The 15,887-nt window shown below is 34.7% G+C and overlaps 1 protein-coding gene across 5 annotated transcripts in view; it reads left to right on the forward strand.

Annotated features, from left to right (window-relative positions):
* Window positions 1-15,887, forward strand: part of Hr38 (Hormone receptor-like in 38) — an 801,608-nt gene that overhangs the window by 344,837 nt on the left and 440,884 nt on the right. The window lies entirely within an intron of this gene.

Genomic DNA, 15,887 nt, shown 5'->3' on the forward strand with positions numbered 1-15,887 from the left:
TTTTGATATTATATCGTGGCGAAAATTATTCAGTTCAAAGTTAGTGATTTTCATAAAAAATTTAATTTATTACATGAGGTTACTCCAAACCATTTATTTTCACACCGGTGGTTTGTTTGCCTGATAAATTGCTACTTCTGTTCCTCTTTACCAACTATATTTAATAAACGTTACGCTATCTGTTGCATACCGCTGATAATGTTGAACTTGTGTTTATTGTCTATTACTTTTTGACAATTCCATTTTCTCTTGGTTTATTAACAATTGTTTTTGTTTTATCAGCCTATTGATAAAGGACAATAATTTGTATAATAATTATTGCTTTTGTTATTTTCTATAGTTGAAAAACTATTTTTATTTTTGGAATAGAATGTAGAAACTTTTTCAGACAACCGGCCATAGCTGCGCAGATAGATCTATTTCGTAGATTGCTAAGCTTTCGTCACCAGTACGCTTTAGTCCCGTTGCGCTAACCAGTTAGCTACACAGCGGCGCAACCCTGATTAAATATAGTTGGTAAAGAGGAACAGAACTGACAATTTGTCAGTCAAACAAACCATCGCTGTATAGCTTAATGGTAAGCGTAGTGTGCCTAAAGCGTACTGATAATAAAGGCTTAGCAACCTTCGAAATGGATATATTTGCACAGCTATGGCTGGTTGTCTGAAAAATGTTCTACCTTCTATTCCAAAGAAAAAAATTATTTTTCAACTATAGAAAAATTAGAAAAAGCAAATAATTATTATAAAAATTATTGTTGTGGCCTTGAGCTCGAATCGAACCTTTGAAAAGAAATAACAAAAATACTGTTGAGCAAATAATTTCATAGTAAGAAAAATGGAGAGCAAATCATAACAAAACTCATTTTACATAAAAATAGCCAAAAATAAATTAGGTATAACCACATGTGGAAAAAAGGTATATCAAATAAAGTATGTATATGCACTTATAAAAATAAATATAAGAAAAATTAAGATTAAAACAAATAAATAAATAATAAAATAAAATTCATTAAGAATGTATACTAGATAACGAGGCATATCACTATAGTTCTACAAATGTTAAATCTTAAATAACACTACTCGACAAAAAAATCTCCAAAAATAAAATAGGCATTTCCTAAAATAAAATTTTCTCCTGATTCCGAATATTACTTCCATTTTCCTGTGGCAGATCTAGTTTCCGAGATATCGGCGAAAATATGACAATTCCCATTTTTGCAGAACACTACTTCATATAGGTACGGCAAAAATTTGTAGTTTTAATTTTTTCGTTTTAGACTGTTGAATTGTACATTACGCTAATTCCTATAAACATTGCTTGCCTTCACCTCCTTTCAGTATCTTCAGTAGTTTGGCCACTATGCCAAAAAACGTTGAAAAAAATTTTGGGAAAAAAAGAAATTTTTTACAAAATTTCAGATTAAACCGCTTTAAAATCGGAAAATTTTAAGCGTTCCTGTAAAACAATCGGACGTGCCGTTGAGACTATAGCCCCGTTAAATTGCAAGCGTCTATCCTACAATTTTTTATAGAGACAATTTTTATTCAAACTACGTTTTTATTTTTTTATAACGTTTTATTATAGATATAGGTTTGCACGGTAAACTGTATTCAATTGAGTAATATGAGTACAAATCAGCAATTCAGTAAAAAACAACACCGACAACAACAATAAATACATACATATCTACATCTAAAAAAAGTCAAATTTAGGGATTTTACCGTGGTGGTCAATAGTGAGGGACGTGGGTACTTTTAACTACCCGTTTATAACTTTCTGGGTTTGTCTACCGTATTATTGTCCAGCAATAATCTCCCATCATTTCTTCATTCCAAAACCTTAGTAACACTTTTCAAAAATCATGAGGTCTTGTTGAAACCTTTCACCCTGTTCATCACGGATTGGAGACAAGGCCTCTCCAACCGGTGGAAGTACGATAAAAGCCGCCGTTACGTATTGTGGGGAAAAAAAACTATTGAAATTAAATGAAAAAAAAAACCTATTAAAATTACAAAAAAAAAAAACAAATTTTAAATTAAAAAAAATAAATAAAAAAATGATAATTAAATAAAAAAAAAATTATTTATTTATATATATACATATATAAAAAAAAAACAAAAAACCCTACAATACAAGTAGTCGAACGCACAAACATGCCACACGCACCGCACTGTATGCACAGTAGACTGGGTCATCGATTTTTCGATAGTATTTGGGCTCAGGAAAAAAAGTTCCACTACGCATACCCAAAAAAATAATTTTCGAGCTTGCAAAAAAAAAATGCCGAAAGGGTAAATTTTTCGACCCAAACACTCCCCAAAAAACTGAAAAATATTTTTTTTCTTCAAAAAACTGTTGTCAAAACGTTTGCGATAACAGTTTTTTGAAAAAAAAATATTTTTTGGGTTCTGAGGAGTGTTTTGGTCGAAAAATTTACCCTTTTTGTCATTTTTTTTGCAGGCTCGAAAATTATTTTTTTGGGTATGCGTAGTGGAACTTTTTTTCCTGAACCCAAATCCTATCGAAAAATCGATGGCGCGATATCGGTTAACTTTCGTCCATACAAATCGACTCAGGTTAATGAGTGTTTCTATATTTGGTATATGCCGGCGGAGTTGTTGTTTTAATATTAATGTATATGGACCGGCATAAGTGGATAGCGAAAAAAGATGTACATTAGCCACTTATTAAAATATTGCGGTTTTTTTTTCTTGAAGATTGGGTATATATATGCGTATATATATATATATTTTTTTTTTAGAGCGGCTGAGTGCAATTAACGGGATCCTGTTGAGAGGGTAGGTATTTTTCGAGAAAAATTTGTTGGCATGGCCAAGAATTTGAGATCGCAATTATAGGTGTATGAGCCGATAAGTATGTGAGATCTACCATGGGATATATACTCGGGATGAGACGTGGGTAGATTTAAATATATATGCAGTGAGATAAATGGGATGAAATGCAATTGGTGTATTAGAGATATATTACGTATGTATCTTCTTTGAAGTGGTTTAGTCATATTTCATATTTCTTTATTCAGTCTACGATTTACAAGAATCTTACAGACTATATTAAACATAAGGTTTATTTACAGAAAAGTTAATTTAAAATGGAAAATAACATATTTTTAAAACTTCGAAGAGATATCGAAAAATCAATACAATAATACTTATTGATTGAGTTAATAACAATTAGAGCGTGAGTGATCGGGCCATTAAGTGCGTAATTAGACCTAAACTGGTCAATTGCAAACATAGTATATTGGCGCAAAAGTCCGTGATGGAACATAAAAGTTCAAAGACTCTAACAGTATTGGGCAATCAATATTGCCATTGGAAATATCATAAATAAACATTATAGATGTAATTATTCTTCTAATTTCTAATGTGTGAAGATTAATTAGCTTACACCTAGAGATATATGGAGGAAGAGGCAGATCGAAGTTTATATCGTATAAAGAGTACTTCATGAATATTTTTTGCACACGTTCGATTGTCTTGTTGGATACATCATAATAAGGACTCCATATTATGGAACCATACTCAAGCCTTGACCGTACAAAGGTATTGTATAATAGTTTTTTGGTATATGGGTCCTTAAACTCGGATCCATTTCTTTTAATAAAGGCCAATAAGGAATATGCTTTAGGGATAATAAAATTTAAGTGTTCGGTGAATGTAAAAGACGAATCAAATACAACACCTAAATCCCGAATTTTATTCACCCTAAGTAATGGCTTATTAGAGGCATAGTAAAACGAAATCAATTTATTACATAATTTAGAATAAGTTATGTAATAACATTTGTTGGCATTCAGCACAAGCTTATTTTTACATCACCACTCATTAAAATTATTTAACTCAGATTGTAGTATGAGAGTATCAGACTCGTTCTTGATTCTGAAAAAAATTTTCAAATCGTCAGCGTAAAGGAGATAATTGCATTGCTTGAAACAAGCACTTACATCATTGATAAAGAGAATAAAGAAAAGCGGGCCAAGGATACTACCTTGGGGCACACCTGAGGTTGCTACGTAAGGTGATGACTTTACGTTATCAATAACAACAAAATTTATCCTATTCGATAAGTATGAATAAATCCATTGTAAAAATGTTAAGTGGAAACCCATTTTTCGCAACTTAGCCAAAAGAACTTTGTGCGAAACTCTGTCAAAAGCTTTGGATATGTCCGTATATATGCAGTCAACTTGACAACCATCAGTAAAAGACGAGATGCAGTAATTCGAAAAAACGACCAGATTAGTTACTGTTGAGCGCCCCTGAACGAAGCCATGCTGACATGGGCAAATATAACGCTTAACTACGGACGATAATTTAAACATCATCGTTTTCTCAAAAAGTTTTGAAATCACGGGATCTTCGATATTGGCCGATAGTTTGTAACGTCAATTTTACTACCACTTTTATGAATAGGTTGAATAAAAGTAGTTTTCCATTCATCCAAAAAGATACCAGACTTTAATGATAAATTAAATATATGCAACAAGGGCTCTGCAACGGAAGCTACATATTGCTTCAGCAAACAATATAAAAATTCTTGAAAATCACATTGCTTGGAGCTCTTGATCGTCTGAATACTTAAGATAATATCTAGAACTAATGAGGAGAAGTCGAAATAAGACGTTATCTCATTCAACATGTCCCCGTCGTCATTCCACAGATCATCAGTAGCAAAGTTTGCTTTAAAAAATTCTGCAAACAAATTGGCTGAGTACTTTTGAGAGTGGGAGTGTGTTTTCGATATGGAAATTGCGGTAATTATATTTTTGGGGTATGTACCGCGAAAGAATATTCCAAGAGAATACTCTTAAGGGAAATTAAAGTTATATACGTAATATAAGTATGTATATTGAGCCTTACCGAGCTGCTTGTTGCCCTCTAATTTTTTGTGTGTTTTGTAGACTGTACATGCTGAATGCCTTTCTCTTTTTTTATTGATGGTTTCGTTTTTTCCAGGAAAGGTAAGCTTTTTTCTTCACTCAAATGTATCCTCTTATTTTTGATATGGTAAGTATTTTGTTTTATTTTTTTTTCAACTTTATTTACACATTAGGGCGGGTCGATTTAAAAATCGCTCATTGCTCTGTAAAAATCGTATTCTAAGGATCAAAATAAGAAACTTTGCCGAAGGAACCATACCTACATCAGAATTCGTTTTAGCGGTATGGTTCCTTCGGCAAAGTTTCTTATTTTGATCCCTAGAATATGATTTTCACAGAGAAATGGGCGATTTTTTTGCCTCCCCACAAATCGACCCGGCCTATTACACATATATTTATTTTTCCTTTTTCAGAGATTTTTTCTTAGGTAAGTAATTTTAGTTTCTAACCACTTTCTTTTCTTTTTTCAGATTTATGTTTCCACTAATATACACAACCTCGACTTAGTTTTCCAAATTTTCTTGTCTTCTCTGTTTCAACTTTTATGCACTTTTTCGCCCACCCTAATGTGACGTATTTTACAACTGTTTTTGTTTTAAGCACTTAGTTTGTTTTAGATTTGAACTAATTTACCACCCGCCTCATTTCACGAATTATTTTGTATTAAAATTAGTTTTTATTTTATTTTTATTTTTAATTATACCGCACTGCACCCAGTGCCTGTGTATGTATGTATGTATATATATAATTTTTTATTTTGGGTCACGGTTCTTTTTTAGCCGCAAAAGACCATGTTTATTCCTAAATGTGCTGACGCACAAAATGGGGAGATGAGGAATAGAGTGCCGACGCACTAGCGACTACTATATCCAAATTAAAGCACAACACTTTTAAGTATTCAATATTTTGGCACTTCATGTGCGCTTCAACAACTTGAATTTGTATTATAACTGTCTCGTTAATCATCTATGCTTAACTAACTTTTTGCATATAATTCTTTCAATATTAGCATTAATAAGTATGTACATTAAGGTGGCCCTTATTTTCCAAAGTGTTCCGATTCTCGATCTCACCTCCTAGAAATATGCGAATAGCCTAAAACTAGAATATACAAAGTTGTAGGTCAATCGAAAAAGGGTTAGAGGTGGCGCAAAGAGCTTGAAGTACTGAAAAATGAAGAATTTTTACAATTTCTTAAATTTGGTCAACCCTACTTCATCTGTTATGGGCGAAACGTAATGTATCGTCTTATTAGTAAGTTCTAGAGATATTTGACTTTCAAATAAATCTAAAACAACAAAAAGTGGTCAAATAATAATAAAGTTATAAAATAAATTATGCCTTAAACACGGCGTCATTACTTCAAGAATGTGTATATAATGAGTATATGTAAATGAGTTTGTTTCAAATTTTATTATTATACATTTTTTTGAAAATGCATTTTTAAAACATATACATATATCTTCTGAAACTTTAGCTGACACGTATATAATATGATATTATTTCCAAGGATCTAATTAATGATGATTTAGTATGTGATTCAAATTGTTTTTTGTAATCAGTTACAACTTGTAAAAATATTGTTTTTCTTGTTCGTCATTTGTAAGTATTCTATTATATTCTTCCATAAGCTTTACTCCCCGTTCTGCTGTGTTGTTAACTACTTTTATATTTATAACAAGCTTTTTTATAGATTCCTGTATCCCCCAGTATAGTGGATCTACCTCCAGAAATTGAGAAGATATCCCTAACCGACCAAAAAAATCAATTGTATTTCCTGTTACAAAATCGTGTAGTCCTTTTTCTATGAATTTATTGATTTCACTGGGTCTTAAGTGTAACCTCTTTAAATTTTCTGTTTCCTTGTCGCAGTTCGCAGTTGTTCTTCATACCCCGTTAGTTTAAACTGTTCACGAAATAAATAGATTTTTAAGCAATACAATGCCTTAGACATCCACTGAGCATGATGAGTGGGCTTTGGTACACGACTTTATGCCATCACTTCCTCCTATACATATAGACGGTAATTCCAATATTTCCCTATAGTCATCCCTTACTCAACTATTCCTTAGAGGGATTTTTAAAATAATATCTTTGCTATCGCTTAAAAGCGGAGTCATTGGTGCCGTTCGTCGTATCGCTGTAGTCGTATCCCTAACGTAACCCTACACGATACATTGTTACCGATTATTGGCGTGAAATTTCATAAAAATGAAGAAAACGCAAAAAATTACAAACATATTCTACAAAAAATAAGTCTCTTAGTCATAACGTATCCAAAATAATGAATAAAATCTACAAAAAGTTATTAAATTCACCAACTCAAATATTTTTAGGCGATATGGATATGCGAGAAACCAAAAACCAATTGGTTGGCTACGATACGGTTACGACTTTAGCGTTACGATATGGCACCAGTAATCGATTACATTGATTCCCCTAAGGTTGGTCGAATCAGCTGTTATAAGGTTACCGATATGGTTACCGATAACGCACCAATGTCTGCAGCTTAAATGTAATTTCAATTGGTTATTTCGTAGCAAATCTCTAAAACTAGTTTTGTCGATGTTTTTGCAATTTTCTTGAAATCGCCTAAATAACTGAACGTCCGTACTAGTATTTACTGGAAAATAACTCTTAGCAGAACTTCATAAATATGATGACGACAAGGTAGATACAAAAGTTTTCGCAAAAAGTCTTTTTCTAATATCGTTGCAGCTACTTTTATTACGGCTGTGTTAACCGATGTCGTATCAAAACAACAGGCCACAATGTCATCCTTCAGATCCCATTCAAATAACAGTTCATACAACGGATCAGCTTTTTCCGAGCCTGTTGCAGCACATAATTTTGGAGCTCCTATTAACTGTTCGCCATTCCTGTAAGTAACAACAACTGGAAGTCGTTTCACCTTTTCACGACCTGTTATTTCTGGAAGTGGTTTTCCATCCCAATGCAAAGTGCCGCAATTTATCTATTTAAAAAAAAAAACCTATTATTCAAAATTTGTTCATTCAAGAGCAGTATAGATTTAATAAGAAAACGTCAAAGAAATTTTTTGTTGTTGCTTGCAATTTTAAAATATATATTTTCATTTCTTTATACTTTATTTTTATTTTTTCGACATGCTTGTTGCAAGAACAAGTTGCAGTGCATGCTTAAATTTGTTGTGCCATCACGCATTTCGAAATAAAATTTATAAAAAAATATATGTGTATAGGTCCTTTTTTAAATAAATAAACTTGAATCTTGAAATTACTTTTAAGCGATAGCAAGGATACTATTTTAACAAGTAAGGAAGGCTAAGTTCGGGTGTAACCGAACATTACATACTCAGTTGAGAGCTATGGAGACAAAGTAAGGGAAAATCACCATGTAGGAAAATGAATCTAAGGTAACCCTGGAATGTGTTTGTATTACATGTGTATCAAATGGAAGGTATTCAAGAGTATTTTAAGAGGGCCATAGTTCTATAGGTGGACGCCAATTAGGGATATCGCCATAAAGGTGGACCAGGGCTGACTCTAGAATTTGTTTGTACGATATGGGTATCAAATGAAAGGTGTTAATGAGTGCCTATAAAAGGAGTGGACTTTAGTTCTATAGGTGGACGCCTTTTCGGGATATTGTTATAAAGGTGGACCAGGGTTGACTCTAGAATACGTTTGTACAATATGGGTATCAAACGAAAGGTGATAATGAGTATTTTAAAAGGGAGTGGCCCTTAGTTCTATAGGTGGACGCCTTTTCGAGATATCGCCATAAAGGTGGACCAGGGGTGGCTTTATAATGTGTTTGTACTATATGTTTATCAAGTTAAAGGTATTAATGAGGGTTTCAAAAGGGAGTGGTAGTAGTTGTATATGTGAAGGCTTTCTCGAGATATAGACCAAAATGTGGACCAGGGTGACCCAGACCATCATCTGTCGGGTACCGCTAATTTATTTATATATGTAATACCACGAACAGTATTCCTGCCAAGGGCTTCTGATTTCGCCCTGCAGAACTTTTTCATTTTCTTCTACATAATATGGTAGGTCTCACACCCAGTTTACAAAGTTTTTCTCTAAAGTTATATTTTGCGTCAATAAACAATCCAATTACCATGTTTCATCCCTTTTTTCGTATTTGGTATAGAATTATGGAATTTTTTTAATTTTTCGTAATTTTCGATATCGAAAAAGTGGGCGTGGTCATAGTAGTTTCTGCCATTTTTTATACCAATACAAAGTGAGTTCAGATAATTACGTGAACTGAGTTTAGTAAAGATATATCGATTTTTGTTCAAGTTATGGTGTTAACGGCCGAGCGAAAGGACAGACGGTCGACTGTGTATAAAAACTGGGCGTGGCTGCAACCGATTTCGCCCTTTTTCACAGAAACAGTTATCGTCCTAGAGTCTAAGCCCCTACCAAATTTCAGAAGGATTGGTAAATTTTTGTTCGACTTATGGCATTAAAAGTATCCTAGACAAACTAAATGAAAAAGGATGGAGTCACGCCCATTTTGAAATTTTCTTTTGTTGCACCATATCATTACTGGAGTTGAATGTTGACATAATTTACTTATATACTGTAAAGATATTAACTTTTTTTTTTAATTTGACATTAAAAGATTTTTTTTTTAAGTGGGCGTCGTCGTTCTCCGATTTTGCAAATTTTTATTAAGCATATATATAGTAATAGGAGTAACGTCTCTGCCAAATTTCATCATGATAACTTCAACGACTGCCAAATTTCAGCTTGCAAAACTTTTAAATTACCTTCTTTTAAAAGCGGGCGGTGCCACGCCCATTGTCCAAAATTTTACTAATTTTTTATTCTGCGTCATAAGTTCAACTCACCTACCAAGTTTCATTGCTTTATCCGTCTTTCGTAATGAATTATCGCACTTTTTCTATTTTTCGAATTTTTCGATATCGAAGAAGTGGGCGTGGTTATAGTCCGATAGCGCTCATTTTAAATAGCGATCTGAGATGAGTGCCCATACCTACATACCAAATTTCATAAAGATACCTCAAAATTTACTCAAGTTATCGTGTTAACGGACTGACGGACGGACGGACGGACATGGCTCAATCAAATTTTTTTTCGATACTGATGATTTTGATATATGGAAGCCTATATCTATCTCGATTCCTTTATACCTGTACAACCAACCGTTATCCAATCAAAGCTAATATACTCTGTGAGCTCTGCTCAACTGAGTATTAAAAACCCTCTAAGGAATAGTTGAAAAATAAACTAGTAAGAGATAACTAGAGGGAATTATTGGAATTAACGTATATATGTCTAGGAGCAAGTGATGGCATAAAGTTTCGTGTACCAAAGCCCACTCATCATGCTCGGTGAATGTCTAAGGCATTGTATTGCTTAAAAATCTATTTATTTCGTGAATAGCTTAAACTACGGAGCATGAAGAGAATTCAGTAGCAAGTATATGCGCGTTTATTATGCAATTCTATGTTAAGCTTTGGTTTTACTGTACCAATCCTCACAGAGCACCCCTTCAAGATTTATCTTTTACTAAAGAAATTTATAAATACAGAAATGCTAAAAAAAAATTATCTGACATTGCAATAAAAAAGTTTTGTAACCACCTATGGCACCTGTCTGTATTGCGCTGGCATTGTTCGATGATGACGTCTCTTGTACCATGAAGAAAAGATTGTGGAAAAACCAAAAGCATAGACAACTGCGGCAAGGAAACAGAAAATTTAAAGAGGTTACACTTGAGGCCCAGTGAAATCAATAAATTCATAGAAAAAGAACTACACGATTTTGTAACAGGAAATACAATTTATTTTTTTGGTCGGTTAGGGATATCATCTCAATTTCTCTGGAGGTAGATCCACTATACTGGGAGGATACAGGAACCTATAAAAAAGCTTAGGTACTGTTATAAATATAAAAGTAGTTAACGACACAGCAGAACGGGGAGTAAATCTTATGGAAGAATATAATAGAATACTTACAAATGAGGAACAGGAAAAACAATATTTTTTACAAGTTGTAACTGATTACAAAAAACAATTTGAATCACATACTAAATCATCATTAATTAGATCCTTGGAAATAATATCATATTATATACGTGTCAGCTAAAGTTTCACAAGATATATGCATATGTTTTAAATCTTGAAGTAATGACACCGTGTTTAAGGCATATTTTATTTTATAACTTTATTATTATTTGACCAATTTTTGTTGTTTTAGATTAATTTGAAAGCCAAATATCTCTAGAACTTACTAATAACACGATAAATTACGTTTCACCCATAACAAATGAAGTGGGGTTGACCAAATTTAAGAAATTGTAAAAATTCGTAATTTTTCAGGACTTAAGCTTTTTGTGCCACATGTATCCCTTTTTCGATTGACATAAAACTTTGTATATTCTAGTTTTTAGGCTATTTGCATATTTCTAGGGGGTGAGATCGAGAATCGGAACACTTTGGAAAATAAGGGCCACCCTAATGTAGGTGATGTACGCAGCAGAGGTCTGCTTTGAGTACTAATAAAATTAGTGCACTTAGTCGTGAGCCAAAAAATTGTGTCTAAATGTGTACTTAGTCAAGTACAGACAAATACTATGAGTGACTACCACATAAAATAAAAAATACATGCGAGTGCCCCGAAACACATATGTCCCATACATATATGACATTGCTGAGTATAAACTGAAATCATAGTCGCTTTAACTCAGTAGCATGTTGGTTTCGTGTGTAATACACTGTATACTTCGTTTATTATCGGTTTTTCTTTAGCGCTTTATTCAGTTTAGTTTCGTATACATCGTTGTGTTGCTAGCGTCAGAAGATTGATATGACTATATTCATTTAATTGTACTGTTCGTCATACTGTGTTTTCGTATAACACAGTTGACTTTCTTGCTCAATAAGACAATTGAGTACTGAACTGCTTCGTGGCTTATGAGCGGTTATTCATTTTACGAAGCACGACTATGTAAATGTGTTTTAGTGGATATAAGTGCTTGATATTCTTTGTTTGTGTACGCACTAATACTAATTTTTTGGTTAGTCCACTAATAACCTTAAAACATGAATAACTGCAGCTCACTGATACGCAGGTATAAATTGGGTCCTTCCGCCGCCAACATTTTCGGCTGCCTACTTTGAACAATAGACAATATAGTCTCGTCCACGTTCCATATTCGCGTTGGAGCGAAATTATATTTCTCGTTCTCGTTCTCCAATAAGCTATAAAATTTACTCACGATTTCCTCATTAAAGCCTTTAGCCCTAGCCATTGAGGTTCCTGTCGCGCTTCGTAGGATTATTTCGGACTTGTGCCTTTTTAGAAAGGCATACAACCTTTATCAAGGAAAATGAGTTGTCAATATTGTTGCGCTTCGCAACTTGAAACGCGAGGGAGCGCACATCGCTGCGAGTGAGTCGCCAAAACCGTGACTCCATATCCTTAATATTGATTGAGTACGGGTTTTCGTCCTAGCGGCGTGTTCAAAATATTATCTATAGATCGGTCACTGCGAGCGGCTCTTTGTAACGTTGCAAATGGCACAAAAAATGTTTTTGAAGCCAAGAGTATGCCCATCTTTTCTACCCTAACAGCTATACTCTTGGCATCCCACTTTCGAATGTTGCCTTCCTTGGGCATGATCTAACAGAATACAGAAAAATACATAATTTGTTTGTTTTTAATAGGTTAGGAATTTAATGTGATATACCATATAACATTAGACGACTAAGGCTATATCACATTAGCCGAATTTAACTTTTTTATACTCAGTTGAGCAGAGCTCACAGAGTATATTAACTTTGATTGGATAACGGTTGCTTGTACAGGTATAAAGGAATCGAGATAGATATAGACATAAATCCTAGAATTGATAAATAAATAAAAATTTTAACGGACTGCTAGAGTCCACAGCTGGGTCTATAAACAACGTTTCGCTTTTACTCTTTATAATTATAAATACGATATATATGAATCTGAAATAAAAAAAAAAAAAACAATATCTCGTCGGCATAAACATGTTCACAACATGTAGACCAGCACCAGCAATCTCATCTAGCAAGCTAATAGTACGCATATACAGAACAAGGAGGTTTACATAAAAATCACCACAAACAACGAGGTTGTCATAGTTAACCAAGAACGAGGACATAGTTACAAAAAACGAATCAAGACTAATATTTTTATTTGGATTGTACACACAAGAGATAAGATCTCTGTTCGAATTTTCATACAGTTCCGCAAAAAAATATTCAGTGTTATTCCCCAAGCTTTCTTACTATATGATAGGTCTGATGTGAATATTGTTTTTATAGTAGATTGCCACACCTCCCCCTTTTTTTGATATTCTGTCATTTCTCATCAACTTATAGTTATTAATACCGAAATGGGCATCTTCCAAATGCATTAAAAATCATGTCTCTGTTACACATATCACATCAACTTCCGGTGACTTAAATACGTATCTAACAAAGTCCATCTTTTCAGCATTTACACTCCTAGCATTGAAGTGCACAATCCTAAATACCCTCGTTTGCTGGCACAATACATCAACCATAATGCGACTTTTATCTGCAATCAAACGCACGCTATCATCAGATGACATGGTTTAAGTGAACCAAAGACAAAAAAAAAATTAATACATAAAAATAAATAAATATATTGTGACGAATATTAGCAACACTAAGGGATACTATCATCTCTAAGCCGATACTAAGCAGTGACTTCTATGTACATAAACAAATCAATCATTATGTCTACACATATGTACATTCCAGCAGCGGAGAGATGTTCGCAAAAGTATGCAATCATCAGCAAAGTATTTCTCACACATACACGTTTATACCTGGTGAGTTTATAGCTAGTAAACAAGTAGTAAATTCTGGAAGAAGAAACGCCTAGAAGTATGCGAACGAGACATCACAGAGTATAAAAGGAGTTAAAGCTGAGTAATCAGTAATCAGTTTGATTTAAGCAAGCGATTAGTTGTGAAGTATCAGTGTTATTGTGAAGTACTTTAATAAAGGCCATTTTGCATTATTTTGAATACTAGAGTTATTTATTCAACAGTTTAGCGATACGAACGTTAGTAGAAGATTTGAAATAAGAAGAATACCACTAAAATTCGTTACAATTGGTGTCAGAAGAGGAATTGTTGAATAAATTCTGGAGGTTTCGAATACAACTTGGACATGGTAAAGTTAAGTGAATTAAGGATCCAGCAACTGAAAACGGAATTGAGGAACCGTGGATTGAATACAACCGGCAATAAGATCGAACTTCAAGCATGGCTACGAGAGGTATTGCAGTTGGAAGGAATTAATGTGGATGAGTATGTCTTTTATCCTGATGTGGAAGAGCCAGCGACTAAAATGGAGGAGAAGATAGAGACTCGGAATTCATTGCGAAGTGTTGACACTACCGCGATGCTAGCAGTGTTGAAGCGAATGTCGTGACAAATATCAACCAAAATGTCATCTCAACTGGAAGAACAGAAGACGTATATGGTATCCCATCTGGAAGCGCAAGAGACACGTATAACATCCAAGATGGAAACACAACTTCACTCGCAGGAGAACCGTATATCATCGAAGATTGCAGCAAAAGAAACGCGTATTTCAGAAATGTCAACACAGATTACATCTAAGATGGAAGCACAAGAGGAGCGCTTATCATTGCATGTGGCACAAATGTCTTCGCAGTGGGAAGCACAGGAAGCAAGGGTAACATCAAAGCTGGAAGCACTGGATACAAAAATTGTACAGCTCGAGGACAAAATTGATGCCGAGATTGAAGCTTTGAGAGGCCGTATACAGGAGTTGCAAATGAATCGCCCAGCAGTTTCAGCGAGTAATACGAAGGTAAAAACTCCATCTTTTGACGGTTCTGTTCCTTTCCAGGTCTTTAAGCTACAGTTTGAGAAGACCGCAACAGTGAACAACTGGAATGCGGAAGATAAAGTTGCTGCACTGTTCATGACATTGAAAGGGCCTGCAGCTTAGATTTTACAAACCATTTCAGAGGGCGAACAGAACTCTTATGAAGCATTGATGGGCGCTCTAGAGAGACGATAAGGAACTGAGCCTAGGAGACAGTTATACCAAATGAAGTTTCTGAACCGCTTCCAGAGGCCTGATGAAACATTGCAAGAGTTTGCGTCGGATGTTGAAAGGCTGGCACATTTAGCGAATGCGAACGCACCCGTGGAATACACCGAAATGGTAAAAATCCAGAGCTTTATTAATGGAATACGGGATGTCGAAACGAAGCGAGCGACATACGCGAACCAAAAATCCAAATTCGCAGAAACGGTATCACATGCTCTGATTCAGGAAAGAGCATCGCTTCTGTGTAAGCCAGTTTTCAAATCACGGCATGTGGAAGTGGAAGGCCAGACTGGGTGAACACAATATTGGGGGCGCTGAAGGGATCACAACAGAAAAATTACGGAGTTATGAAGTGTTTCAAGTGCGGTAACCCAGATAACATTGTACGTCATTGTAGCACCGGTCCTGGTAGTTCCAACTTGGCTGGTCGTAACCGTAAAGCTGGAGGAGATAAGCAAGAGCGAATCAGATGTAAAGATCGAAAACTTGCCCCAGCTATTGAATGTCCTGTGATATCTATCTCGCAAATTGGAAGAAACTCGAGCAGTCTTACCGTCAAAGGAAATGTGGATGGCAAGGAGCGTGTACTGACTGTAGATACGGGCGCATCTCATTCCAACAGGAGAGTAAAGCCATTACCCGGAGCAAGATTGCGTACGGTTACTGGCTAGTATAACCAAGTCCGGGGAGAAGTGATCTGTGAAGTCTTAATTGGGAAGGTCATGGTTCTACACAAATTCGTTGTGGCGGAGATTGTTGATGAAGTCATATTGGGAGTGAACTTCTTAGTTTACCATGACATCAAGATCGATATGCAAAGAAGGGTTATGCGTTATAAGAACCAGGATGTGCCACTTAACTTCAGTTTGGAGAAAGGGTTCA

The sequence above is a fragment of the Eurosta solidaginis genome, chromosome 2 (assembly GCF_040869045.1).
Source record: "Eurosta solidaginis isolate ZX-2024a chromosome 2, ASM4086904v1, whole genome shotgun sequence".
Classification (NCBI taxonomy): domain Eukaryota; kingdom Metazoa; phylum Arthropoda; class Insecta; order Diptera; family Tephritidae; genus Eurosta; species Eurosta solidaginis.